The sequence below is a fragment of the Heteronotia binoei genome, chromosome 3, assembly GCF_032191835.1.
Source record: "Heteronotia binoei isolate CCM8104 ecotype False Entrance Well chromosome 3, APGP_CSIRO_Hbin_v1, whole genome shotgun sequence".
NCBI lineage: Eukaryota > Metazoa > Chordata > Lepidosauria > Squamata > Gekkonidae > Heteronotia > Heteronotia binoei.
Window position 1 is genome coordinate 97,185,365 of NC_083225.1, and position 25,499 is coordinate 97,210,863.

Here is a 25,499-nt window from a genome sequence, read left to right on the forward strand (position 1 = left end):
CACAGAGTTGTTGTTCAGATCACATGGGGGGAGAGAATGATGTAAACTGCTTTGGCTCCTCCCCCCCCCCCACTGTGAGGAATGACTAATTTTCCTATATAGAGGCTGCAGGGAAGGCAAAGGTGATGGAATGCTGAAGTCAGAGGGGCAGATAAAGGGAAGGAGATAGGGTTGCCAACTTCAGTTTAGGAAATTCCTGGAGATTTAAGGGGCTGAGCCTGGAAAGGGCAGGGTTTGAAAGGGGTGGAACCTCAAAGTGGTACAATGCCATAGACTCCAAACCAACAATTTCCTCCTGGAAACCACTGTTGCCAATCTCCAGGTGAATGCTGGAGATCACTCAGAATTACAACTGCTCTCCAGATGCCAGAGATCAGCTCACCTGGATATTTAAGGGGTGGGGTTTGAGGAGGGGTGGGATCTCAGACAGGTACAATGCCATTTCCTCCCAGGAAACCACTGGAGATCTTTCAGATTTACAACTGCTCTCTAGATAGCAGAGATAAGCTCCCCTTGAAGTGGGGGGAAGTTAATGCTTTCACTTGGGTGGGTGGGAAGACAGCAAGGGTGGCAGGCATTTGCCCAAAGCCTCCTTCTAGAGCCTGTTGTATTTTTTTTTCACAATGGGCCTTACTCCTAGTATTACAATAAATAAGTAAACAGAAACATTTAGGAAACATTTTTTACTGTCTTTGCATAAAAGTATATTAGTTGGTACTTCTGATCACATAAGGGAGGATCTGCCATTTCTGTGGATTTTACCCTTGAGCAGTGTCTCCCTGTACCACACCCCACACTGTTTCCAAGGGACCTCTGATACTAAGGCATGGCTTTGGGTGGCAAAGTAGGCTGCCGCAGACTGAGAGAAGAAAAAGATCCCCTCTCTCTTTATCTCGCTGTCTCTCTCTGTTCTTAGGATCAAACCCCATGTCTTCCAGTTTTTGAAATCTTGATTATCTAATTTATTTCATATATGGATTAGAATCTCAGGGCTTTTTTTTAGCAGGAACACACAGGAATGCAGTTTGGTTGGGTTGGCATCAGGGGATGTGACCTGATATACAAATGAATTACTGCTGCATTTTTTCTACAAAAAAGCCCTGTAGAATCTTATTGTTCATACTTATCAGATAATGGTTTTGAGGATGGTATCTCCACTTTCTGATCCACAAAAGGCCTTCAGTCTGCAGTGGAACAAGAGATCCCCCCTTGCTTTCAGCAGGAGGGTCTTCCATCTTCAAAAGCCCTTGTAAGAACTGAAATATTTGAACAATTCACGTTCCATCAGTGCAGCTACACACTTTGTGGAATAGTCTGCCTGCCTGCAGAGATCACATTTCTATCATCTTGCAGAATGGGCAATACAGAAATGCTGGGGGGGGGAGGGGTATAAGGGGAATAGAACTGTAGTTTAATGGAGCAGTTCAAGAGGATGGCACTTTTATAAGGGAATGGGATTGTAGTGTATAACAATGTTTATTATATTTATTACCTGGCTTTTGCTGCATTGTCTTCTTCTGGCTGCCAATTGTGTACCGAGTTCGTTACAAGGTGCTGGTTATTACCTTTAAAGCCCTATATGGCCGAGGACCTGCCTACCTTAGGGACCGTCTCTCCCCATGTGTTCCCCAGAGAGTACTGAGATCTAGCTCACAAAATCTGCTGAAAATCCCTGGGCCAAAGGAGGCCAAACTAAAAGCAACAAGGGAGCGGGCCTTCTTGATTACAGCACCCCACTGGTGGAACCAGCTACCAGAAGAGGTGCGGGCCCTGCGGAGCCTTAATCAGTTCCATCGGGCCTGCAAGACCAACCTCTTCCAGCTGGCCTTTTAAGGTGGAACCATTGTATCATCACCATGAAAATTATGTTTATTTGCATATATCAAGACTGTAGCACCATATCATACTGTGGTTTTAAATTATTAGTTTAAACACTGTTTTAAATGTAATTGTACTTTTAAATGTTATGAATTTTATTGCTGTATTATTGTAATGATGTATTTATGTCATGTAAGCCACCCTGAACCTGCTTCAGAGGGGAGGGCGGAATATAAATTAAAAATTATTATTATTATTATTATTATTATTATTATTATTATTCTATTTTTGTAATCTGCTTTCTCTATTATGGTTTGTCAAGTCATTATGATATGTTATGACAGGTTTTCTTTGTGTTGTTTTCTAATTCTGTAATCCTAGTTGTATTGTTTTTTAGATGTTTTATGTAGGTAAGGCTATAACATTTCTGGGCAGATCAAAACCCTTAGAGGTGCTGATAATTAACATGAGCTTTCAGATAAAAATTCCTCCTGGAATCCTTACACCATTTTCACCATCCAGACCCAAGCCAAACATTATATGAAAACAAGTAATATGACTATTCCAACTCCAGAACAGAATATTGCTCCTCTACTTTCCCCACCAGTAGCCCCCTTCCCGCCCACCACCAGCCAATTCACACATTGCAGATTCACAGAGGCCGTTTTCGCACTAGCGTTTACTCCGGCGTAGCACCCCATTTACCTCCGGATCTTTTCCTGGTTTTCCCACCTGTTGCTCCGGCGCTGCGGTTTGCTCCGGCGCTGCAGGGGTTTCACGCCGGAGTATCTAGATCCACCTCCTTCCGGAGTTTTTGAAAACCTCCGGATCCACTCCGCGGAGTTTTCTGTGGGAAATCCATCCACGCCGGATCGACTGCTGTGTGGGCGGCACCCTCTCCCTTTCCGTCCTCCCACCCCATCCACCCCCTTGGCCAATCATCAGCCTTTCGCGGCGCTTCCCCAAAGTGCCGGCACGGCCATTTTTTTTTTAAACTTCACAGTTTTGCATAATAGCGATATTTCGAAATTACAAATAGGAAAAAAAAAAAACCTCCTGGAATAGCCTCAATTGCCACTTCAATTGGTTTCGTTAGAATTTTTTATTATTATTATTGACTTTAGTTGCGTTATTTTGCTGTTGCGTTATCTCGATAATGCGAAAACGACCATTGTTGGGGGGGGGGAATCTAGTGCCGGTGCGGGCCAAAGCGTTCATGTGTGTGTGTTTTAAAAAGGGAATGCCTCCCTCAGCTGTGCCACCAGGATTTCTGGACCTGCACAAAATCGCCATGTATAAAATGGGAAGTTGGAGTCCTGCATTCTTCTCCCTGGCTACATTCCGCTCGGTTAGAAAATAGACGCGAGCTCGCTCTTCACACGCGCCACAGAAGGGGAAGGAGAGAATGGGGCGGGGGGGGAGCTCTGGCAGCAGGAATCAGTCAGGTCCCCGTTGCAAGCGCCAGCCGGGGAGGGGAAAGAGAGCGGAGGAAATTTGGGGGGGGAATCTAGTGCTTCAGAATTTGGGGGGGGGGGAATCTAGTGCTAGGATTCTCCACTGTGAATGCTTCTGTTAATACATAAAGGGCTGTGGAGGATTCTACAGCTGCAGCCAATCCATAAGCAGCAGCAGCACACGTGATGCGGTTTGTCCACGAAAAGAAGGGGAGGGAACAGCTCGATGTTACGTTAGTACTTTAGTACGTCATTACGCAACCAGACTTGCGCTTAAAAAAAAATGATTGACAGGGCATCGAACTCAAGTCGATGCCAGTGGGAAAACGATTTGAGCCGGGGCTTCAGGGAAGGCGACTCCGCAAAGAGTCACTAGTGGGAAAAGGAGAAAAATGATCCGGACATAATTGCGCCGCGGAATAAGGGGAGCAAACGCTAAGTGCGAAAACGACCAGACTGTTTTTTCCCCCCAGGTTGGTTGAAACAGTTTTCTAAGAGTGACCATGCACCCACTGGCCCCATCTTGGCTACTAGCCTGCCTGTAAAAAGGATTAAGATAATCCTATCCTGTTCCTTATGAACACAGTTTTAAAGTTAGTAGATGTATTCTGTATTTCCACTTCTGAATGAGCCTCTTTTTTTGTCCCCAGCTACTCCCATTGTGATATATGCTCATTTCCAAATGCATGGCAAAATGTCACTTAAACTAGGTAGTAGCAATAGTGCATTTCTATTCCATTGGACTTGGCATAACAGAGCAGAAGAAAAAACAGCTTTCATTTTGAAATGGCTGTTCCTGAATGCAAACCTCAAAAGCTAATCGCATTCTGGAAGACTTCTGGACTGAGTCACTTTCATTTTGTTCAGAATTTATGGCAAAACCCCCCAACATGGAGCTACAAAAAACTAGAAAGAATGCATGTCATGGAAGAGTCACAAGTTAACACTGCCAGGTCATCAGTATGCGGCCCTAAATTAGAAGTTATGCAATACAATTGGTTTCTCTGCCATTCATGCAGTTTGCCTGTTTTTAAAAACTGAATGTAAATGCAATTCAGGTTTTATACAGACTATTCGCTTTAATTGAAATGCCTGCTGGAACCACTGCGGGTCTTTGGAGGGTTCCTTATTCAACACATACTGTGCTGATTTGCTTAGTTAGTCTGTGTGCTCACACAGCACAGCATAAGATGTTTTCTTAATGCCTTACATTATTTAAATTCAGCCATTTCTCTCCTTTAAACTCCTCCCCCCCCCCTGAATTATAGAACCTATGTTAATTCCACTCTTTGCACAATTTAGTCCATCATGAAATGCCAGGGGTACAGATCCAGGCAGAGGAGATGCTCTCCTTAGTGGTTACCCACCTCCTGGTTATGAGTAAGCATATGGAATGTGACGTGGTTTATTTTATTTCTTTAATATATTTTTATCCACCTTTCCTCCAAAGAGTTTTCATATGAACCTGACATGGCTCTCCCTTCCTACAATTTATCTTCACAACAACTGTGTTAGGTAGGCTAACCTGATCATGAGGGATAGCCTCACAAGCTTCATAGGCAAGTGGGGATCTGAACTTGGGTCTCTCAGATTCTAGCCCTACACTCTAATCAGTGTACCATGCTGCCTGTCGATGCTTATACGAATTGTCATGCTATTTATCCTGCAGTTCTCCATTTAACCATGAAACTGACTGGTTGACCTTAGATTCATTTTCTTTTCACCTAAATTGATAAGAAAATTATGTACATTGTCCTGATCTCCTTGAAAGGAAAGAAAAAACAGACAGGTAAAGTTACTGATGTCTTTGCAAGATATTGGACAGAGTAACTATATGAAGATATTGGCCACATTCACTGACTGGTGGTCAGAGAAGGGCAGAAAGTCAGAAGTAAGTAGGGCTGCCAATCCCCAGGTGGAGGCAGGGGATCCCCCAGTTTGGAGGCCGTCCTCCCAATTCAGGCTCACCAGAAAGCAGAGGGGGGAGGAAAATATCTGCTGGGCCCTCCATTATTCTCTATGGACACTGATTCCCTACAGCAGGGGTGGTCAACGGTAGCTCTCCAGATGTTTTTTGCCTACAACTCCCATCAGTCCCAGCCAGCATGGCCAATGGCTGGGGGTGATGAAAGTTGTAGGCAAAAAAAACCATCTGGAGAGCTACCGTTGGCCACCCCTGCCCTAAGGATATAATAGGGAGTTAATCCATGGGTATCTGGGGCTCGGGGTGGGGGCTGTTTTTAGAGGTAGAGGCACCAATTTTGCAGCATAGCATTCAATGCCTCTCCTCAAAAAACCTTCAAAACTTCAAAAAGATTAGAGCAGGGGGCCCAATTCTATCAGCCCCCCAAAAAGGTGCCCCTATCCTTCATTATTTCCAATGGAAGGGAAGGCATTTAAAAGGTGTGTGGTGCCTTTAAATAAGATGGCCAAAACTCTCTTTGGAGTTCAAGTATGCTTGTCACAACCTTGCTCCTAGCTCCATCCCTAACAACTCCTGGGTCCACCCCCAAAGTCCCCAGATATTTCTTGAATTGGACTTGGCAGCCCTAGAGATAAATGTGGGATTAACTATGTGGTCTGAGACTACAAACAACCAGCTCCCCATGCAATTTGTTGTTGTTCAGTCACACAGTCGAGTCTGACTCTTTGCGACCCCATGGACAAAGTCACGCAATAGAGGAACTGTATTGGTAAGTTTTTTTACCAGCTTCAGCTTGACTGTTTGCCATTTGGTTCTGTTCTTTGACTCTTGACATTGGAACAGAAGCTGGCAGACTAGTTCTGCATTAGTTTACGCAGAACCAAAATGCACAATTTATTCTGGGCTATAGGTCAGATACGAGCCCCCAGCAAATACTGGTGTCATTGCCAAGCCACTCCTCAAATGAGATTTAATTTGATGCCACCCAACAGTTACCACTTATAAAGGTGGAAGATAAGTCATGAGCCCTGCTTCCTATTCCTGCTGTATCAAAAAGCAGTAGTAAGAAGTGTAGGTAGAGTGGCAAGGCCAGTTCTTGCATTATAGCAGTGACACAGTTGCTATACACCTTCAGTCCAGTAATTTTACAATGGAGAAGTTAGATGACTAGAAGAAGTATTAATTTAACAAAAGCAACAGTAAAGAAGATGATGTGGGTAGTATCAGCAACTACTACCTTAAGAGAGAAATTACTGGCATAGGATGTAACCATGTTGTCAACCTCTCCTACATGACCCCCCCCCCCAGTTAAAATGTTTCCAGACTACTGTGAAACACAGCCCAAAGTCACAACACCCATTCCATACCTTTTATATGATATCCAGCCCATAGTGACCAGTCAAACCATTATGAATTCTGAGTAGGTCTCTCACTATATTGAACAATAAAATGGCATGCACATACACACACAGAGTTTCCATTTGATACTAGTTAATCCCATAGATGTGTTTCAGTCTTTGCATACAGTATGTCACAGAAGTGAGTACATCCCCTCACATTTTGTAAATATTTAAGTATATCTTTTCATGTGACAACACTGAAGAAATGACACTTGGCTACAATGTAAAGTAGTGAGTCTACAGCTTGTATAACAGTGTAAATGTGCTGTCCCCTCAAAATTCCGCAACACACAGTCATTAATGTCTAAACTGCTGGCAACAAAAGTGAGCACAGCAAAGCAAAATTGCAACAGTTACATCTGCCTTTCATGGGAAAAATTAGTCAAGCATTCAAAGGCAGTGAAAGCAAAGAAATTTGGCATTTTCTTTTGCACAATAAGACCAGACATCAACCACTGATCACCATGGCCCAGTATAATCTCTTTATATACCACCAGTGAAAATTCATTATTGAATACAAAATGTAAGCCAAACACCTGCCATTTAAAATGAGGCAGGATACTAGAATACTAGACTATGGAGGAAAAGAAATTATCTGATGTAATTTACACAAGAAAATATATTTGGACTTTACCTAGGGAGGAAAAAAAGCAAAGACCTGGAAAGAAAGATTTTGGGGGGGGGGGGGCACTGCACCACAGTCACAGCAATAGTATTACAACTTTCTTGCTGTACCAAAAACCTTGTTAACAGGTGAGATCTTACCTTACTACCACAAAAATCTAAATACAAAACTCCCAGAAGAAGAAGAAGAATTGCAGATTTATACCCTGCCCTTCTCCCTGAATCAGAGACTCAGAGCGGCTCACAATCTCCTATACCTTCTTCCCTCACAACAGACTCCCTGTGAGGTGGGTGGGGCTGCGAGGACTCTAACAGCAGCTGCCCTTTCAAGGACAACCTCTGCCAGAGCTATGGCTAACCCAAGGCCATTCCAGCAGGTGCAAGTGGAGGTTCTCCCAGATAAGAGTCCGCACACTTAACCACTACACCAAACTGGCTCCTACACTACACCAATAAGAAAATTCTGGCAGCTGGGCAGGGTGGAATGGAGGATCTATGATCATTGCATATCTTCATTAATGTCTACAAGAATAAAGGCTAGAACGCAATTCATATTTTTGCTTTGTAAACTGCTCTGGGCAAGGATCTCTATGGGACTCTTGGCACAAAATCTCATAGCCTCTAAAACTGAACAATGCAGTAGCTGCAAAAGAAATACAGAAGAAAGGGCAAGGCGGATTTCCCTCTGGCATAACACAAATCATAAAACTGATTTTACTTGTTTCCAGCCACTGCTTTCTTTGTTCCCCTTCATAGTCTACAGCTTGCTCTGAAAATTTTCCAAGCAAACGCTACTGTCTCCATGAGACACGGAAGTTGCTTTTACAATAGCAGAGAGAGATTGCTCCCCATCTTTTAAAAAATCATACATAAAGTTGTTTACTACTGAAGTTTTCTGACAATTCTGAAATGAAACTAAAAATGGCACTACAGGAGGTAGTTTTAAGCTAAAGCAAATCTTTTTTCTGAAAACTCATCACCAGAGATGTCAATATAAAGATCTGTTTGCAGAGTCTAATCACAAGAACTGATTTAGACAAGATGCCTGCTAGAGAAAAAGGACTCGGCCACAAGACTCAGCAATTGTACCAGCTCTCATTGAAACTGTGTTGCAACTCAAACAAAGCAGCTATGTGCGCTTGTTCAACATATCACCACAAAACTTCCAAAGGTTACAGATTCTGGCATGCAAAATAATCACATGTAGCTGCTGTGCACAGGTTGCCATGCCTGTGCAAAGTTACATAGAGAAGATTTACCTTGCCAGCAGCACATTTAAACTGGGCCTTAGTTCCCACCTACAATTCAGATCCCTACGGCAGGCTAATCAGTCATGCCATCGGGAATCTGCATTTGTCTCCACGTTAGAAGGAAGAGCAGCAGGGCGCAGGGCACCCTGGGAACTTCGGGAGTGGAGCCGGAACTCTAAGGACTGGCTCCGCTCCTGCCGAAGGCAGTCCCTGCCTCGTGCTTGGCTGGAGAAGAGCTCTCTGCTGCTTCTCCCCAGTCCAAGGCTCCTGGTTGTTCATTGTGGCCATGTTTCGGGCCGTGGCTGTTGGCAGCAGTGTGGATCAGCGGGAGCCATTGGGGAGCAGTGATTCTCAGTGTATTTATTTATTTATTTATTTATTTATTTATTTATTTATTTATTTATTTATTTATTTATTCATATCTAGACTTATATCCCGCCCTTCCCACTGAAGTGGCTCAGGGCGGCTCACAACATTTCAATTCACACAATTCAACTTAAAAACATTTACATAATAAGTTAAAACCATAATTAAAATACAAATAGGAATAAAAACCAGCGGTCGGTAGGTGCATTTTTAGTTCCATCTAAAAATATTCACATTTTCAGTTAGATGTTATAGGCCTGCCGGAAGAGGACTGTCTTGCAGGCCCTGCGGAACTGCCCTAGGTCCCGCAGGGCCCGCACCTCCTCCGGCAGTTGGTTCCACCAGTAAGGCGCAGCCATCGAGAAGGCCCGATCCCTGGTGGATTTCAGATGGGCCTCCCTTGGCCCGGGGATTGCTAGTAGTTTTTTGAGCCCGATCGTAGTACTCTCTGGGGGGCGTGTGGGGAGAGACGGTCCCTAAGGTAGGCAGGTTGTAGACCATATAGGGCTTTAAAGGTAATGACCAACACCTTGTATTAGACTCGGAATGTTATTGGCAGCCAGTGCAGATCCCGAAGCCCCGACCGAATGTGCTCCCATCTTGGGAGCCCTAGTAACAGCCGGGCGGCGGCATTCTGCACCAACTGCAATTTCTGGGTCCGGCACAAGGGTAGCCCCATGTAGAGGGCATTACAGTAGTCTAGCCTCGAGGTGACCGTAGCATGAATCACTGTTGCTAGGTCGTCGCGTTCCAGGAAGGGGGCCAACTGCTTCGCCTGCCTAAGATGAAAAAATGCGGACTTGGCAGTGGCTGCTATCTGAGCCTCCATTGTCAGTGAAGGCTCCAATAGTACCCCCAAGCTCTTGACCCTGCCCGCCGCCATCAACGGCGCGCCGTCAAAAACTGGCAGGGGGATTTCCCTTCCCGGGCCGCCACGGCCCAGACAAAGGACCTCTGTCTTCGCCGGATTCAGCTTCAGCCCGCTCAGTCTAAGCCACCTAGCCACTGCCTGTAACGCTCGGTCCAGATTTTCTGGGGCGCAGGCAGGCCGGCCGTCCATAAACAGATAGAGCTGGGTGTCATCAGCATACTGATGACAACCCAGCCCATACCTTCGGGCGATCTGGGCAAGGGGGCGCATATAGATGTTAAATAATATCGGGGAAAGTACCGCCCCTTGAGGCACTCAGCAATCAAGCGTGTGTCTCTGGGACAGTTCCTCCCCGATCACCACCCTTTGTCCCCGACCATCAAGGAAAGAGGAAAGCCATTGCAAGGCCAGCCCCTGAATCCCTGCGTCGGCAAGGCGGCGCACCAGGAGCCGATGGTCGACCGTATCGAACGCCGCCGATAGGTCTAACAGCATCAGCACCGCCGAGCCGCCTTGATCCACCTGCTGCCAGCGACTAAGGACAAAATATTGAAGAGTGAATTTGTCAACCTTTTTTCTCTGCTCTGTAGGAAGTTGGAGGAAAAAGACAAGGCAGACTTTGATGATAGAGAGAAGGAAAAAATTAAATGGCGTAAAATGGACCAGTCCTGGGCCAACTGGGTTCCGAGGTTCATTATTTATGCAGCATTATTTCTTGGTCACAGCCATGGAGGGCTACGTCCTTGTTTCAATATTTTGGCATCATTTACAAGAGTTACACCAGCTTTATTGGCCCCATTTGGTTAGAGTGTGACAAAGAATTCCAGATGCGGGTGGCCATGAACCCTTCCCTTCAATGGGACCAAATTCGACCACAACTATGGCTGCAGGTTGTGTCCCTGGCGAGGCCTAATTTAGGTGATAGGTCCAATAATGCCCATATTGTGCAGCACTCAGCTGCTGCTTTGGGGTCCCACAGCAACTTGGGGCAGGCGGTTCAACCCCGCTTACTCTGTTGAGAATTCAGATCCCAAGAGGTACACAACAGGAAAACCTGTCAGTACAAACACGAGTGCCCCCTTTGTGGGGGGTCTCACTCCTTTACAACTTGCTCCAGGGGAAAGCCCAGGAGGGGGCAATGTCAGCAAGGAGGGGGTGGGCCTGACAAACCTGCTGGAAAAGGGTCCCAGCCCAATAAGGGGGAGAGTGCTTGAGGCTTGGCTCCGCAATTATCCCAAGCAAGATAACAGAGTTTATTTGTTGAATGATTTTAAGTTTGGTTTTAGAATTTTCAGGGCCCTAGAAATCTGTTTATGACAAATAATTTGCAGTCGGTTAAGAGAATGGAGAATATTGTTAGGCAGAAGATTAGAAAGGAATTAGCTGAGGGTAGGGTACTTGGCCCATTACCTGCCCTCCCATGCATAATTTGCGGGTTTCTCCTTTAGGCATCGTGCCTAAGAAAGCACTGGGCAAATTCAGGCTGATTCACCACTTGTCTTACCCACATGCAGAATCAGTTAACGATGCCATTCCCAATTTTTGTGCACTGTGAAGTACACATCATTTGATCAGGTGGTGTGCATGGAACGGTGCTGCGGGGTGGGTGCCAAGTTGGCAAAATGCGACATCAAGTCCATTGTTAGCTTTCTCTCACTACCTGGCTGCATGTGGTTTGGGTTCTGGTTTGTTGTTTTGCCATGGGGATTGCAGTCCCCTGACAAAGCACCAGTTTTGGTCAGTGACTGCCAAAGTGCTTGCTAGGCTTGGCCTGGACCCTGTAAAATTTGGCACTCAATTTTTCCATATAGGGGTGGCATCTACTGCTGCAGCTTTGGGTTATGCTCCCCCTGCAATTAGGCAGGTGGCATTCTGCAGCATATAGGGGCTATGTGCGCCCTCTTGCTTTGCAGTAGTTTGTAATTCATTACAAGTTTGATTGGTTATTTACTGTTTTTTTCTTTCTTTAGGTGCTGTGGTCCATGGTGAGAGACATTGCGTCCTCATATGCAGACACAGTTTCATTTTCTGGGCCACTTATCAGGCCAGCAGGACTGCTGCTGGTTCACAATTGGGCCTTAGTAAGTGGGCCACTATTGAGTAATGTGGCAGGGTCTCCGGTGGTCAGGCCTGTTGCCTTGCTCTTTGAGGGTGGTGTTGCTCAGCCACCTCATGTTCTTGTAATCAACCTAGGGGGTAACAATCTCGGGATACTCAACGGGAAGGCTCTCATATTGCAGGCCAAGGATGACTTTAGAGTCATCAAGAGCTGATGGTCAAAGACTTTGGTGGTGTGGTCTGCCATGATCCCACACCGGGTGTGGAGTGAGGTATGGGACCCACAAGCCCTTGAGAGGGTTAGGCATAAAGCCAATCTAGAGATGGTGGGTGGGGCCACTTTCTATCTCACCCTGGAATTCATGCCGATTGTACAGATCTATACAGGGTGGACAGTGTGCACTTTTCCAAAATAGGAAATTATGCCTTTTTAGAAGATTTAAGGGAAGGGCTTAGGAAGGTTTTAGGTATTTAGATGGCCGCAATGGCCTAAACAGAGGCTTGGCCTTGCAGTGGCAGGATTCTGTTTATTTCATGTTATGCAGCTTGGTAAGCACCATTTGCAACCCCCTCTTTTTGTGGGGGCATGGGGGTCTTGCTGAATCATCCTAGGATGATGTGGCTTGGTTAAGTGAGGTGGCAGACTCCCTTGGGATGCCTGGATTGATCCTCCTCTTCAGCTGTGCGGCTGGGGTTGGAACTCCAGGGCATTCCCATTGGCTGTGCCAGCTGGGTATGAGCCATCTAGGGATGGCTCTACCTAGGGGCAAAGGTGGCTTGCCCGTTATGCGGCAGGGGAGGGGATATTTTGACCTCTGGTCCTGCCGTGCTGCATGTTATGTTATTGCCCTTGCTGTTTTAATCAAATGAATAAAGTGACCCATTAGTTAAACCAACCCTTTGTGTCCGTCTCTTTCTTCCGTCTGTGGGGGCAAAGGACATTTTAAAAATCATCTCTGCTTCTTATCTCGGTATAAAATCAAGCTCCAGAACTAGTGCAATGTAAAGCATTTTGGGTTTTCAATATGAAAAGAGAAAGCCAACATATAATAATGAATCTCAGCTCCATTTTAAATTGCATAGGTCAAATATCTGTCAAAATATAATTATCCTATTGCAGATTTCATATATTCAGTACACATGTGTTCAATTCACATTTACTGTAGGCGTATGAATGAAGAGGTGATCTGACCACCAAATGTATTTTCTTTCAGTAAGGCACCCAGCTGTTCCCATCTTTTTGCTTACTGTGATCTCATGATTTCCCACTTCTAGTATAACATTCTTGCTGCCTCCACTGTCACTTTGTCAGGATAGCAATCTTGCTGGTAGTTTCCACCAGTGTTCCCTCTAAGCTGAGTCAGTGTGAGCTAGCTCACAGTTTTTCAGTCTCTAGCTCACACATTTTTGTTTTAGCTCAAGAAAGATGGCCCTAGAGCAAACTAATTTATGCGTTAGTCAAATTGCCCACTCACAACTCTAATGCCAGTAGCTCACAAAGTAGAATTTTTGCTCACAAGACTTCACAGCTTAGGGGGAGCATTGGTTTCGACTTCTGCTGTCATAAAACCAATACTGCTGATTGCTTATTGAGTAAAGAGATCCTTCCATTGTTACTGAGTAAAGAGATCCTTACATCCTTACTAAGAACTCCCATAATGCTCTTAAAGAAAACATTTTGATGCTGTTGTAAGGTATTTCACTCAGGGATTTGCAACCTGAATCTCTACATGGCATTGGACTCAAATGTTCATAATATAGTTCTTACTGAAAACCTTCAGGCATTAACATTAACCCAAACAGAGGTTTTATAAAGACCACAGTATATTTTCCTATTCTCTGTTCTTCCATATTGCATCGAGCCAGTGCAGTCTATATATCAGCACACACAATCAGGACCCTGGATTTTTCAGGGCACTGAAGCTCAGGTACAAAATCAGAATGAACACAAACAGTTTTACTCATATATAAATATGTACAGCATAATATGTGAAAGACCCCACTATTTTGCTATTAAGCTATTTGGCATTTCAGTTTTTGTGTAAATGCTCTCAATTCATATAACCCTTCAATCAAGTCATGTAAACAGGCTCTTCATGGCAGTTACATCTGAAAGAGAAAGACTGCATTTAACTATTCTTTCAATATCACACCTTTTCCACTAGGGACCATAGTTATATAAGCCAACCTTCATTTTATCCTCCTAGATAACAATACCTCCAATTCATCTCCCTGTTTGAATTTGGTATTCAATATTTTCTGTGGGATGTCTGCATGAAACCCTTCGCAACAGTTTCAGCATGTTTCCAGCTACTATTAATTGTAAATCTGCCATCACTGAGCTGCATAAGTGAAGGCTTCATGCTTAATATAATGCTTCCACATACAGACCCAGAAGTTATCATTCAGACTGTGTTCAGGGACTACACAACACATCTAAATCTATGGTTCATAGCAGAGGCAGACTGGCCATGTAATGTTCCAGGGTGCCGCTGGATGCCAGGAGCTCAGCAAGCACTGCAGGGGCTCTTTAGCACCAGTGATTATTAGTAGCTTACCAGCTGCTGCCTCCCACAGTACTGCTGGTTGGAGGAAGTGCATGGGCTGCCTCCTACTGTTGGTGGCATTGACAGGGCTGCATAGCCCCTGCAGTTCTGGCTAACAACACTGCAGGAGCAACTCAACTCAGCTATTGCCTGAGTCATTTGAACTTCCCATTCTGCCCCTGGGTCATAGTACAGAGCCATTCACATAAGCTCAAGACAGAAGAATACTTTCTTCAGGCTGTTTCCAGTGATTACAATTAGTGATTACAATTACAATGCACAATTTCTTCAAGAAGCTTAGCATGACCCACTGGGGGCTCCCAGGCAGCTTTCTCACTTGGCACCTACCAAAGTCAGAATTACTTTGTCATAACCAAGACTATTCTCTGGGCCAGAACCTACTTCTGATCTTGATTAAGTGCTGCAGTGAACAAGCAAGAATGTGGGAAGTAGCTAAAAGCAGACACTTCCCTGCCCCAGATTCCCTACTGTTGCAAGAGCAAGCCAGCCACAGAGACTGCACAGCCGGCAATGTCTGCCTTGACACTTCTCTCAAGCAACAGCTAAAGCACTCAACACATTGTAAAGAACAGCCTTACTAAATTAGTCCAATCTAGTTCCATATTCTCTCTCCATCAGTGGCCAGACAGTTGCCTCTAGGAAGGACATCTGCAGGTCAGTATGGTGGTCAACACTCTCTGTTGCTTCCCCCATTCTGCATCTGATAATTAAAGGATGCACTGCCACTGAACATGGGGGTTCCTCCATTCTCATCCACACTGCAGGAATTAGAAGAGCTGAAACATGCACTGCATGTGCCCAAACACACACACACACCCAGGACAGGCTCACGTAGACATGCACAGCAAAGAAATGAAGGAGTTCATAGCAACTAGAATCTGATGCTTTCCTGTGGTTTTAAAGTCAAAGCTTGCAATCCTTTGTTTCACAGTCTCCTCAGTTCATCTTACTAACAGATGCTTTAAACTTGATTTTGTTAAATATGTTTAACAAATGCATTTTTTTTTTCAGGCAGAATTCAACACGAAGTCTCAGCATCCTCTTCACATCCAAAGTGAATTGTGTCTGATAGCTTGTCTATTTCTTACAATTTCTAAAATGTTATCATTTTATTTAGCCAAAGAGGGGACCCCCCAAAGTGATCCATCTCTTCCCACTGCCTCTTTGAGCTTGTTTATGTACAAAAGGAGGGGGGGGGAGAAACCCTAGCTCCATCCTTCTTGACTAGATTGAGTAATGGCTTAACTTCAGCTCTGCAGAAAAATCTGTTTCTAACACCACAGGAAATGAAGCCAGTTGGTTGCACAGACAGTAAAGTTTCCATTTAGCCTCATAAGCGCTAAAGCAAACAATCCCCCCCTTTCCCTGTCTTGCATTTAGCTTTTCGCCACTAGATGGCACTGTGTGAAGTTTTATCTCTTCTTTCTTGTTTTGCTATAGCTTTTACTGGAGAGGCAGGCAACCGTTCGCCTGAAATTGAGTAGAATTCACTGAAACTGCGGGCTTTCATGACGTTTCGCTGAGTGGTCCTTCACTTTGCTCCCTGCCAGGGCTTCATTGTTGTTCCTCGGCTCTGATCTTTGATTGTTCCAGGCCCCCGTTTCTTCTGCATCCCACTGAACTCTGCCTAGCAAAGCAGGCACCAGTCGCAACTTGAATAGTTTACCTAGGTGACTTGTGGGGAAAACGAACCTGGATCCAGAGGTGAGTGAATAGCATGGAGAATGGAAGCTCCAGACAGCAGCACTGGGTCAATGTAACAGCTAAGCTTCGTTGTTGTTCTTTTTATTATTTTTGTTAAGCCCCTGCATTTGATTTAATAATTGTCCTGGAGTGAATGACCAGCCACCCAAATCCTGTTCGATCCTGAAGGAAAAAATCATGATCGAGTGACAAGGTGCAACAAACAGGTATGGCAATGCAGCTTATAGTTGTGTGTATGCCTGCAAAAGAGCCTGCTCTTTCCCCTCCCTCTTTGCCATGGCACATCGAACTATATCTAATCAAAGTTGTGTTTTTAAAACAAAGGATGCTAATTATGTAACACAAAGCCTGGTTAGTTTTATTTCCTCTTTCATTAGCAAAAAATAATAATAATAAAAGGATGGGAAGTGCTGCATGAAATGCATCCAGCCAGTTACTATTTCCAATTTATTTTTTCCTCTGCTTGAAAAGATTGATATTTTTTGCTGTTCAAGAAATCAGTTGTTCAAATAGTTAGACTCTGGATATGGAGTTCTGTTTACTGGAATGGGGAATCTGTCTTCAGTGGTGATTTCAGTCCAAGAATGAGATGTGCTTAAGAAGGGGACATAATTAGATAGTAGATTCCAGATCACCCTGGCATCCTTAAAAGTTGTGATTTCTTTCTCATCCTCCATAAAAGCCTCTGTGCTCAAGTTACATGCCTATGAAGTTAAAAGATTGCTTTTTCATTCCAAAAATATAATTGAAGAATCTATTTTGATTGTTTTTAATCTTTAGTGAAAGCAAATGATTATGCTTATTTCTTTTCTAGAGATAGAAAAGCACATCATGGTCTAATTATGTAACTGATTGAGATGTTTAGTTCCATATTTAAGACACTTAGATACAACAGTGTTGTGTGTCAAAATAAACCCATCTGGTAAAGGTCCAGTAGAGAGGAGAGAACATTCACATAGAGCTTGAACTGGGAAAGCCAAGACTGAAGATACTGTCCTTATCTCAACTGAAGCCAGTCTCATTGATTTCACTGGCATGGGATGACCCCCTTGAATTCATGTCTTAGCAGAACAATTGGTTAGGTTGTGGGGAAAATATTAAAGGATTTAGAGATGTGGGATACTGTGACGCAATGTCACACAATCATGCAGAGGCACCCATTTCCTTTTGGAATCTTTCTAAGAGGAATAGTTCTGTGGTTTTTAGAGCAGCCAGCTAGAGAGGTCTCCAGGCTAATGAGGTGATGCCTAATTTGTCTTGCTCCAAAGAACAGAGCTCACTATCACCATGGTGACTCAGAGAATATTAACTCCATTTTCACAGAACATATGGGTGGGGGGTCTTTCCCAGTTTCAGAGGGATAGATAATGAAAGGTTTGGCTTCAGCAATTCGGTAGACAAAATTCAGAACTCATGGATTATTGGTCGCAAGTAGAATCGAGTCAATCACAGATGTCCTCTACTGAACTGAGCAGTGTTTGTAATCCAGATGTCAGCACCATGGACAGAGTAGCAAAACTTTGAATTGATCTAATTGAACAATACAGAACTAAGCTGTTTTCTGAAACTTTTCAAAGTTTCTGTGATTAATATGTTAATTTAAAAATGAATGTTCCATGAAGTGGATGGAGTGGTGGCTTATGACACACATGTGGGTAAATGGTTCGGGAATAACTTGTAACATGCCTAGAAACTTCATGGATCAGTCAGCAAAGGAGTTGTTTGCAAAACAGTTTGTATTTTGCTTGCTGTTGCATCCATGAAGTAAGTTTGCCCAAGAGGTGTCTCACATATAATTTGCCTGCTATGTCAAGCTGACTAATTGGGTGATAGTTCTCTGGTGCTTGTGGGTGATAGTTCTCTGGTGCTTATAAATTGGGACAACTATCCAAGACCCAGGATAAGAATGTACTTCACCATATGCAGTGGTGCAGCCTTCAAAAAAAAGAATAGCTCTGCCCCGGTCAAGCAGATGAAATGAGTAGCTTGAACACCAGTCAGTTATGTCCACAGTCATTGAGGAATGTAAAAATAACAAGTTGCCTTTCTTTCACATTGGAGATTGTACATTGAAACTGGTAATAGGATGATGTTAGAATTACAAAATGGTCAGGCTCTAAGCAATACAAATGTAATTCAAGCTTTCACTCACTTCCTCAAGGGCAGGGCAGGATCCTTCTGGTTATGGCAGACTACAGCATGCCACAGGCATATATCTGAAACATTGAAGGAAGCGACTGACAGGAAGCTAGATTACAGGAGTTAGTCTGTTATAGCATATACTCTAGAGGAAGTTTTTAAGGGGTTTTTTCCCAAATGCAACTGCTAATATAAAATGTGGTGAACAGGAAAAGGTTGTTTAGTCATGCAATCTCATGTCTTTTGCACTCAAGCAAATCATTTCAGTAGAGCAAAAACAGTGGGTTCTGAAAGCTAAAATCTGTTTAGGCAGATGGTTTAAAAACTCAAATCATTCTCAAGGTTTATTTGTTGCCAATTACAGGCATAATAACCCATGGAAGGTGGCCACAATGATATCTTCATTGTTTCAACTGGGTTTGAATCAAATAAGATTTGCCCAGCAGTAGTGCTTTCACCATATGCACACAATTTCCTTTTCATTTTTGACATGATAAACCAGACATAGCTAGTATACCGGCCCATATTTTTTAAAGATTTTTTTAAATCTAAGTTTTCTATTAGCATTCCAGTTGAGAAAATATCCTTAGAATTGCTTTTATTTTATACAGAATGAAAACTATGGTCACAATCCAGTCAAAGTTAAGAACTTTGAAGTCCCTTTGGAGGCAAACCATTCATTCTACTAATCTTACTTTAAAAACCATGGAAGTCTGATATCCTGTGCCTACAACTTCTGCAGAGATCTATGGATAAACTCGAGGATCTCTTGGCATAAATTAAATGCTAAATTCCAACTACTGACAAACCAAGAGCCATCTGCATTGCACATGAGACATACATTACATTATGATTGTAGTCATGTGTGAACTGGGAGTAAGTCCCAAAGTGGTTTGTTTTCAAGTGTACATGCATAGGATTATATTGTGCACATTATTTAACAAAGCTGTTTGGTAACTATTCTCAAGAAATTACCAGAGGTGGGAGATAAATGTTAAACTTAAATGTTAAACTTGTCAGCAGGAAGAAGGAAAATATACCAGTTGTGTGTTTTTGCATGCTTTTCCTGAAATATATAGCCATGTACACAACTATTGTTTCACACTGACATCGCTAGTTCTATTTCTTGCTATCATTATTTCTGTCTATTGTTAGAAATGCAAAGCATTCAAGAACAGAAAAGAAAACAAGAAAATAATAGTGTTCATTTAGCAAAGATATCTTTGGATGAGTCACTTTTGTGCTGTTCCCATTCCCACCCCCCCAATTTCACAAACACACTTTCTTTTTGTGTTTTCCATACTCTAGCAAGACAAAAAGCTGTAAATAATGTTGGACAATGCAGAAAGCAGTGCTGATATACTGCAGATTTTCAGAGAACCAAACATTTCAAAAATGTACATGATTTATTATCAGACATCTGTTTCTATAGTCCATTGGTGTTAAGTATATCATAGTGAATATCTTAAGAGCTTTCTTAAGATTAGTTTGAAAATAAACTATGTCAAAATTTCAAAACACCCATATTGAGATAGCACTTATTCTGTGAAATCGATAAAAAAAATTTGGAAAATCCTCAGTTGTGAAAATTACAACGTCTGTAACCAGAATATACTATATAAATTGATTACAGATCATTCTGTCTAAAGAATTTATTTTTATCATTTCATTGTATTTGGAGAAATGGTAGAGATTAAGTCAAAGAAGAGAACAGCCCACAGGTAGAAGAGATATAGAGAAGAATTCTTGAATTTTTCTTTGCATCGAAAATTACTGATTTTCTGCGACTGCTTACTGCATGTTCATTAACTCAGGATACAGTTTCATTTTATAACAGTTTAAGCACTAATAGAATGATAGTTTCCAAATAAATGCTGCTTCTACCTTTCTTATACCTTCTTTCTCATTAAGAAGAGATCCAGAAAGCTCAAGTGAAATTTTGATTTCACTATGGCAATAGTACACAAGAACAGTTGTGTTCAGTGAAGTGATGAAATCCTAGGATTATACACATCAATGTATAATCAATGTATGTACATCAATGTGATCCTGAGTTAGAAAGTAATTTTATTTATTTTATTCATTTATTTTACTTTATTTCAGTCATTTATTTAACTTTTTCTTCCAACAATCTAAAGAATGATGTTCTATTCAATATCTTTCAGAAGCAAATTTGCAGAAATGCTGCACAATTCATCTGAACCAATCCATAGCATATATTTCTATACCAGTACAGCTTTTATATTCTGGGAAGTATCTAAAGCAGAAATGGAGTTGCACAGCTCAATAGTCTCTGCTCAGCTTTCCTCTCCAAAACAAAACAGGTGGCTTGAGGGAAAACAGGGACGTCTGCCACAATCATAAATGTCTGCTTTCCCTCCACAAACTCCCTGTGCTCTTCCTCACAAAAGTAATTAAGGGAAAAAATAACCCCATGGCCAGATGATCCAGGACAGTTTCTTCCCCACAACACTTAAATCTAACATATAAACCTGTATCAGCAAATCCGTAGGACTGGATAAGACCCATTTTAAAGCACATATTGCTGGTCTGTTTATTTTTTACAACAAGTTAACGGTTAAGTCCCCAAAAGGCACTGAGAACATGCAACTCCTGTCTGTATGTCACATATATCTGCAGTGAGGCACAACATAATGTAAGTTCCTCTATATTGAGGGCAGGGAGAAAACAAAGTTTTTAGTTGCTCTAAATGTTGGTTTATATGGCTCTCTCTTCAGGTAGAAATTTGAAAATGGATGAAAGAACTGTTGTAAATATCAACAAGAAACCTGTTATAAATATATACAAATAATATTCTCACATGTCAAACAAAATTATTCAAGTACAATTTAAATTTTGTTGAAAGAAGGAAAGAGAAATTGCCACCATCATCCCAGCTCCAAACAAGATGAAAGGCAGAATTCCTTATTATTTTACAGAACATTTCCAACAAGTTTATTATTTAACTTGCCAAAATATGAATGGTTTTTTTCCTCCTACCAATATTTAAACTTCTTGCCAAAAGCATCTCACTGCATTATTCTTTCAATGGGGATTCTGTTAAGCATTCCAGAGACAAAATAGGTTTATGCCTTAAAATTAAATAAGAGAAAAAGGATTTCAGCTATACAAATCTTTTTTTTAAATGCCACATTTGAGACTTGGCAAAATAAGTAGATGAAAATTACATATGATTCTTTGTTTCAGCTAAATAGTCTATGGAAGGCTAGTACTGGGAGGTGGTCAGATGATAGGAGGTTTTTCCATTTATTATTTTTACGTCTTGAATTTTAAGTATATATAATGAGAGGTAAATGTTAAAAGTTTTTTTCTGTAAATGTAAAAATAACAGAACCTCTCTTTAAAACTTACTGAGTACATAGCTTTAGAAATCATTCTGTACAAACCATGCATAATTTCAGAGAGTAGCATAAAGTTAATCTAGAAATCTGAAACCATCTTCTATTAATACAAAAGCTATAACTAGATAATCTTGTAAATGAAAACAGAAAGGAGACTTGTTTAGTAATGGAGGGCTTTCGTATCAAAAACAGAATGAATAAATTATAACAGACTGAAAAGACCCAAACCTGGATTCAAGCATCAAATCGAAATATGTAATCCGGATCCACTGGCCATGGTTTCATGGCTGTATGGCTGGGGAGGTTTACCCTCTCAGAAGGAAGGACTGTGCACTCTCACAGCTAAGGGTGGAAGGAGGGCCGGAGGGTTTCCTAGCTGACCCCAGCTCCATCTTCACCCAATTGTGGCCCACCCTCCTGCCTGGTTCACAGTGCAGGCTTTGGGGGACAGGTAGGAATTTTTCACCCCTTCTGAATTGGCTCACAGGAACAGATGCTTTTGCTAATTTGTGCTTTGGCTGTGGTTTGTGAAATTGGATCAGGTGGTGCTGTTAAATAGGTTGGTCAGTTTACAGGTTGGCAGAATTTTAGTTGGCATGAAATGCAGTTTGGTGAGCTCCAGTTAAAACCCCCTTTAGGGGAACAGGAGTCTGATGAGGACAGCCCTTGGACTGTATGGCTCTGGGTGAGGAAAGCAGACTGCCTTTTGGGATCACCTTAGTTGGATCCTCTCCTTGAGTATTTTATTTTATTTTTTTATTTATTTGAGATTTATATCCCGCCCTTCCCCCCAGGTGGCTCAGGGCAGCTTACAACATATAAAAACTAACATAAAATATAAAATTATGCATAAAAATTAACATTCCAAATTTACATAATTAAAATCTAGACATTCACATAATTATGTACTTAAAACATTCAAGACATACGGCGGTCTTACAGCTACACTCAGTTTCAAATTCCCATGTTTCAGCGTTTCAGTATTTCAGTGCTGGTTAGTTCTAGTTGGTTGTAAGCCAGCCAGAAGAGGACTGTCTTACAGGCCCTGTGGAACTGAACAAGGTCCCGCAGGGCCCTTACCTCTTCCGGCAGCTGGTTCCACCAGGAGGGTGCCATTACTGAGAAGGCCCTATCTCTTGTAGTTTCCAAACGGGCTTCCTTTGGCCCGGGGACAATCAGGAGATTTTGAGTTCCCGATCTCAGTACTCTCCGGGGAACGTGTGGGGAGAGATGGTCCTTCAAGTAGGCAGGTCCTAGGCCATATAGGGCTTTAAAGGTAATAACCAGCACCTTGTACCGAACTCGGTAAAGTATTGGCAGCCAGTGCAGAGCCCGGAGTCCTGGCTGAATGTGCTCCCGTCTTGGGAGCCCCAATAACAACCGGGCAGCGGCGTTCTGCACCAACTGCAATTTCCAGGTTCGGCACAGGGGCAGCCCCATGTAGAGGGCATTGCAGTAGTCGAGCCTCGAGGTGACCATTGCATGGATCACCATTGCTAGGTCGTCACGCTCCAGGAAGGGGGCCAACTCAGTACAGTAGTACAGCTCAGGAGAGGGAATTGTAGGGTGATTCCTTTTGCTGTGCTGGCTGGGTTTGATGCTGTGATGGTTTCTACCTGGGGCAGGGGGACTCACTCATATGGCAAGGGAGGGTCATTTGACCCCTGGCCTTGCTTATACCACAAGTCAGCTTAGCCTTTGCCATTTATCTATTGTTAAGACTTAAATAAAATGGCCCATTAGTTAACCCAACACTTGTGTCCATCTCTTTCTTCTCACTGTGGGGGGTGGTGGTGGTGTACGATGTTGATTATTTACAAACTAACTGAAGGTTAGAAAGTATTTTCAAGCTGCACTTTTGAGAGGACATTTATTATTGAAATGCAGTACTTGTAGAGTAGGGTGAAATCTTGAATAATAGCTATGACATCACATAACATTTCCCCCTGATTTTTACATGGAGAAGGATTCAAAAATGGCATCCTGCACCTGCAGTCCAAAGTACCACTTCAGGTCTCAATCACCTCACTTTGCTGTCTTTGTAGACCAGGCTAGTGAACTGAACTATGAACAAAAATTCATAATGAATTTTTCCCTGTTCATGGTTTGGGAACCAAAGTCTGTGACAGTTTGTGGGGTTCATGCCAGTTCCTGGTCAGAGCAGAAAGCAGGGATTTAATAGGAATCCCTTTAAACCCCTGTTTTCTGCTCCAGCAGAAGGCTGAAAAAACAACTGAATGGCTGGAAGAACTCCCTAATGTTCAGCTGCTTCAGGCTTTCTGGTGCAGTACCTTTAAAGTGGTCAGCCCACTTCCTGCTAGGCCTGGCTTTGCCACCACCACTGGAAGAAGCCCAACCTACATGGCCCCCAGGATGGAGCAGCTTCTTCCCCAGTGGTACCACCTCCCCGCCTCCTCTCTGGGTTCCTGGGGTGGGCACAGCTGTTGTGTGGTTCACCTCAGCTGGCTGCCCCTTCTCTGCTATTAACCTCCTCCTCCACTGGCCTCCTGGGTAAGTTCTCAATGAAAGGTCTGGGGGGCATCCTAGGTGATGGGCGATGGTGAGTGAGCACCCAGGCTCTTCTGGATCACTGAGTGATGGATGCAGGCTTCCCCTGTTGAAGCAGTGTCCAACCCAAGATAGGTGCCTCCCTGTTTCCTGGCTTTCTTATACCATCCCTTTACATTTTAAAGGGTCTGCACAAGAAAACCCAAAACAGCTGAGCAGCTAGGAGTGCTCCCACCGCTCAGCTGTTTGTGCTGTTTTTTGAAGACCCCATTTACAGGGATTGCAGTCCCTTTAAATGAGTTTTGCTAGGCCCACAAACTGAACCAATCCATCAGAGAATGGGTTCAGTTCAGTTTGTGGGTGGGTTCATGATCTGGCCATGAACCCTAATCTAATCAGGTTTCTTGTTTGTTTGTTTGTTTTGCAGTTTGTGCTTATCTGTAGACCAAGCCTCAGATGCTGTTGCTTTCTGAATAAGCATTCTCTGTCATACCTGTTGGCTTGCAAATGCCCATTACTTGGTGGTAGGCAGCAGCAGGGGAAAGTTCTGACCTCTGTCCTCCTCCTAATGACCCTTACATGCATTTCCATGCATCTGGTGATTAGCCACTGTAGAAAAGAGAAACCTGAACTAGATGTACCAGTGATCTGATCTAACAGATCTGTTTGTACATTGCATTGTTTGTATGAGGTCATTTTCACATGTGATATTTTGGTTTTCCGTGTACAATGGGTTGGAACCAACCAGGTTTTTTCCTTTGGAAAACAGGAGGTGAGGGTTCTCTTTGACCACCCAAAAGGTTGTGCTGAAGATTATGGTACCTGCATAGACAAAAGTCATGTGGTATGGAGACTGTAGTAAGGAGGGGAAATAAGTGAGATCGAGAGAGAAGCTGGTTGGATACAACCATTACATCAGGAGTGTCAAATGTCCAGCCTGCAGGCCAGAACTGGCCCACACAGTGCTTTAATCAGGCCTGCGGGGGCTCTTTTCTTCCCCTCCTCCTCCTCTCCTGTCCTCACCCATTGAAGCTCCGAAGCCCAGAGACCTTAAATCCATTCCACATTTCCTTGTAACTTTGTCTGTGCTGCAATGTGTTTCAATGGAGCGGAGATCAGCTTCACTTTTCAGCGTCCCTATAGTCAGCTGAAGCTCATGCTTCTGGGAGTTGTGTCCTTGCAAAAAGGGGTTGATGCTTTGAGATAGCTTGTCTCTGCTCAGTGGACCTGACCTAGTGAGTACTGTCAGAATGAGCCTGCCATGTTTTGCAAGGGATATGAACTGGAGGTATCGCTTGCTCTGAATGTTGTAACTTTCATTTCGTGTAGCTGCTTGAAGAAATATATATCTAACTATTAGGACATGTGCAGGAGGGATGGAGAGGAAGAATGTTTGTAGTTTATTGTATTCCATACATGGCTAGCTTAGTTATCATGTTGCTCTGACAACAGAG

General features: G+C 43.0%; 1 protein-coding gene across 1 annotated transcript in view; it reads left to right on the plus strand.

Annotated features, from left to right (window-relative positions):
- The first annotated feature begins 15,780 nt into the window (after positions 1–15,780).
- The window catches only part of KCNJ6 (potassium inwardly rectifying channel subfamily J member 6), a 291,714-nt gene continuing 281,995 nt past the window's right edge, over positions 15,781–25,499 (plus strand). The window contains exon 1 of the mRNA XM_060234263.1: positions 15,781–16,036. The gene's annotated coding sequence lies outside the window, so the exon portion shown is untranslated. The remainder of the gene's footprint in view (positions 16,037–25,499) is intronic.